We start from the raw sequence: 5,187 nt of genomic DNA, 5'->3' as shown, positions 1-5,187 counted from the left end.
CACACATACACATACTGACACACACCTTGAAAAATGCTGACACACACGCGCGCACACACACGCACACACACACACACACACGCACACGCACACACACACACACACACACACACACACACACACACAGACACACACAGTGGAAAACACTGAGACATGTCTGTCAGGGTAAAGGATAGGATATAATTTGTATCACATCAAGTACATAGTTACTCATGCAAATTGATAGAAAAAAAAGCGCACTCTTGCAGGGCGTAGTAGGCCTATATCTGACATATTAGAAATATGAATATTCTGAAGATTGTTAAGGGTTTCATCATTCTCATTTGAAATTTACTTTTTTAAAATTCAAATTTGAAGCTGACGGAAGAAGTTCTGTGGCTAATATAACAACCAAGAAATTGTGTTGTTAATTCTTGACATGTTTACATTACATACAAAGAAATCTGTGGGTGGTTGGCGGGTGCTCTGGTGCGGTTTGCTTCTTCTTTCCTATCAAACATCTATAGTCTTAATGTCCCCTCCTTCTTTTTTGTGTTTATTACTCTTTTGTAACGCCTTTAATCTATGGCACTTGTATGACCTTATTCTGTTGCAAGTGCTGTAAAACTCTTACTAAAACTATAAAACAAAGAAATCCTTCCCTGGTAATGTTTCTTTCATACACCTCACTTCTTTTTGTCCCTTGTCACACAAACTTTTGTGGGTGGTTGGCGATTGTCCTGGTGTCGTTTACTCCTCCTATTAATTAAACATCTACTATCCTTTTCTCTTCTCATTCTTGTCTTAGTATGTTACATTCTAGTAACACCTCTAGTCTTCGACATTTATACGACCTGATTGTTTTGTAAGTGCCGTTAAACTCTTATTAAAACTAAACTAAAACTTGGAACAATTTCAGTATTTGATCAATTTTAAAATGTTAGCCTTTGAGCCCTGCAACACACCCTCCCCGCCCCTTAACACTTTGTCGTCACATCTCTACGATTGGCGATGTTTATCACCCAGTTTCTTTGGATTTTCCCCAAAATGCCTTTGCCTTTCATGGCAAGGTTTTTACTACTATACTATTGAGCCTTGTGATGGCAAAGTGTTAACTCAAAAGAGCTCTGCACAGGAGCTTCTGTGAGTCCACGTACTCTGCTGTATCTACACTGAGGGTGAAGCTAGTCATATTTAGGGGTGTGCACCCATTGGGCCATTGGAATAGGTAGGAGGTTCACTAAAGTCAGATTACTGCTGGCTTTTGAATTCTCCTTTTGATTCGAAGAAAGTGAATTCTCCTTTTGACTTGGAGAAAGTGAATTCTCCTTTTGATTTGGAGAAGATGAGTTTTGGCAACATAGTTAATGTGAATCAGGCATGGGCAAGTGCTTCCAATTCATGGATCGGATTCTGCGATTCCGAATATCACTCAAGCCAAAGCGGATGAAAATGGGGTGAAATTGGTTGATATCATTGAAGAAATACCCGAGCTCCGAAATATGAGAATAAAACTGACATGATAGCCTGTATATATATAATGCCACTCAAGGGCATTTTTTGAGATAAAACGTTGAATGTCGCTTCCATACAGGCTGGAAACAATTTATTATAATTTTAAACAGGGATGCCACTTTCCCGCTTTTTTCCGGTATTTTGATCCTGATCCGCTATTCCGTTATTGAGATCGAGATAGAATTTATAGTTGAAAAACCCCCCTCCCAAAAAACCCTCCAAAAAAACCCACACACACAACAACTTGCGCCAAATTGCTTATGTTTGTTTGTCATTTCTCTCTATGTACACACCTTTGGATTTCAAATTGATATTCATAATATAAATATGTTAGCAAGACCGTGGCGCGTGGATTTTCTGCTATTTTCATGGATTTTCTGCTATTTTCAAAAAAGTCGAGTGGCATCCCTGATCAAAGAAAAAGAACTGATTGTCAACTCACCACAAGCGACATTATTAATTACTGGGTCGACTTAAGATTGTGGGCAAGACTGAAATTTCTTTCAGGCCAGATTTGGCCTTGGGGCGGTAATTTGCCTACGCCTGTTGTAAATACAACCAACTCGTCAAGTTTCCTTATTAAATTTTAAGAGTACTAATATTGTCCTTCCACTAATATTGAAGACAGTTGATGTGTGTGTGTGTGTGTGTGTGTGTGTGTGTGTGTGTGTGTGTGTGTGTGTGTGTGTGTGAGTGTGGTATGTTTACTTTTTAGCCACCTTTCTTAATGCATTCCACTTTTCTTGTGCTCAAGATACTGTACCTCATGACCACATACTACCACCTCATTTTCAATGATACCTGGATTGATAGCTAAGTAGGCCTACTTGCGTTGACCCCTATGGGGTCACATTTTGATTTCAGGTGGTTGTGGTTCGCACCCCAGCAGCCTCTAGGCTCTTATTCTTAGATTTGATACCTTTTAAAGGACATTACAGTTTTTGTCAAGTTGCTGTACTTGTACACTGATGTATGGGGAGTTGTCAGTGCTGGAAGTGAAACGAAGAAGTCTTTTTCGTGCAAGGACAATGTGTTGGTCGTCTGTTAATATTTGTTCCATTGAATATTCCTTGAGAAATGTTGTTTTTCAAGTTTTTTCCCCCCATTGTTTTGGTTACTTCTGCTGAAAGAAAGTTAGAAGAACAGTTATTTTCCTCAGCATATTTTTCTGTTCAACCCCATATTAAATGTGACTGATGGTTTGTGGGGGGGTGCTCTGGTGTAGTTTGCTCCTCATTTCCAACCAAACATCTATTTGTCCTTGTTTCTCCTCCTTTTTTGTGTTTCTTACTCTCTTGTAACACCTAGTCCTCAGCGCTTGTATGACCTAATTGTTTTGCAAGTGCTGTAAAACTCTTACTGACAAATGCGACTATAAAAAGTTTTTTTGTATTTGCAAGTGCAAGTTTGTAAATTTTTAGTTATTTTCACAAAATCTTAGTGTCACCCTTTTTTCTTATGTATTCATGTTTGCAATTGAAGTTTGTAAATTTTTAGTTATATTCACAAAGTCTTAGTGGCATCCCTTTACTTGTGTATTCACATTGAGTATTACTATGTCATTGATGTGTGTACTTTTTCCTTCCAAATACATTTGCTTGATTTGTTTAGTCGTATTTGCCTGTATTTTCCATCAAAACGGAATGCCTATATTCATTCGTGTGCTGAGTGCGGACAGTTTTCATGAGTGAGACATTTGCCAGAGGGTGTACTTCTATCATTGCATTTTATTACTTTAGACAGCTGTAGTGGGAAAAGCTGTTTCATGAAACTTTGATCATGTGTCTGTTTGTTTGTTTTTTTGTTATTTTGTAACTTTATGCAAAAAAAATTATATTTTTTTAAAGAGACAATACTATAATAATATTTTCTCTTATATATCAATATATATATATACATGTGAAAAGTAAATGAACAGACCAGGCCTTTACTTACCGGTATATTTTTTTTCTTCAGTTGTTTCCTTTTTAACATGTCTTGCTGCAGGTAAATCGTTTAATTTAGAAAGCTGCGAATACCTTGGATGTCTTTAAAGATATTGGTGTAAATGAACAGAAAACTTTTACCTATCTTTGAAGAATTCTTGTACTGAGAAACTGTTAGCATCATTCATTCTAGGAATGAATCACAAGTGAAAATACAAGTCCAGGTTTGGCATAAATGTTTTCTTGGGATAAAGAGATGAAAAAAGTTCATGTCCTTAAACTGATAAGAAGTACATATTTTCATAATGTAATAGTTAAGATTTATCAGAAGTTGTCACTTTGATTCAGTGGCTTTTTTTTTTTTACGTAAAGAAGGGAGAGAGAAAAAATGTTGACATGCAAAATTTGTTTTTAGAAAAAATTAGACATATTAGTATACTAAGATGAAAAAATTACTAAAATGAAAAAGTTGTTTTCATAATATTAAAATGAAGAAATTACAAATTCATCAGCATGAAAAAGTTGTTTTCAAAGTGTCCAAGAATGCTCTTCTCAAGAATCTCACAATACTCAGCTGGTTTATGAAGACAAATTAAAATAAAAACCAATGAATAAAGATAATGGCGATAAATAGTTAAATAGCAGTGAGTTTTTAAGTGAGCACCCAATTATTAGGCTCCCCGCCACCCCCACCCCCTCTGTTTTCAGATCCTAGTTTTAATCGAACTGACATGAATGATGCTAAATGACAGCGCTGGCCCAAATAAATGTATTTTTCGTCTGTGTGGCTCCACCATTTACTGTGGTTCTGTCAGTTTATTGTATTAATTCATTCTAGTGCTTGCGTATACATTAAGCAAAGCATTAATTGATAAGGCATAGCTTTGCATCACAGTTGTACTCGTTTCAGAAAAAGTACAGCTGAAACTAACTGAAACTTCAGAGAAATATTGAAATTGTTTTAGTCGATTCTTTTTCTTCCTAGTGTCTTTTTTCGTATGTTAGGGAGTATGTGCACCGATGTTTGTGGTGTACCAGTTACACGCTTTGCTTTTGCAGACAGTAGGCTCTAGTTCGATCCTCAAGTGGGGGAACATTTTTTAGGGAATATCTTGGTCTTTCTGCCAGGATGTTGTATCTCCCTCCGCGCGGGTTGGCTCTAAGTCTTAACAGACAGGGTCGGATGCCTGCCTCTTAATGATCGAAACTGCTTGGATGAGGGTGTAAAAACGCCTACATTTAGTAATAGAAAGTTTTAAAAATTGTGTGCGGAGACCCTATAGCTCCACCCTAGGAGACAAGTGATTGGGTACCAAACAGATTTGTGATGTTATGGATAGATAGTCACTCAGAATGTTAGCATTCTGCTTCTCTGTTCGTCTGCAATTTTTACTCTGTAGAAAATAAAAATCTAGAAGTGACAATGTAGAAAATAAAAATCTAGAAGTGACAAGAGGCTTGCTTTTTACTTTAACCTTTACTATTATTTTATATATATATTGTATCTTATTGTCATTTAGGCTTTAGTCACTGAGGATAGTCACGAATGCGATACCCTTTCATTCAAAATTTGTTTTGTACGGGAGCTATGACAAGTATGTGATATTGGTTGGACGAGGTTGTTGGCAGAAGAACCCTTTGGTTTCCAATGATACCAGAAAGAGTGCTCTGGAGTGGGATGTGAAAATTATGAAATTTTTACCGAGGTTTCTAGGGTATGGTTATTTTCCTGATCTCGTGTGATTTCTGGGGGGGGGGGGGGGGGGGG

This window comes from Aplysia californica, unplaced genomic scaffold (genome assembly GCF_000002075.1).
Source record: "Aplysia californica isolate F4 #8 unplaced genomic scaffold, AplCal3.0 scaffold00152, whole genome shotgun sequence".
Lineage (NCBI taxonomy): Eukaryota > Metazoa > Mollusca > Gastropoda > Aplysiida > Aplysiidae > Aplysia > Aplysia californica.
Note: the sequence above shows the minus strand (reverse complement) of the source record.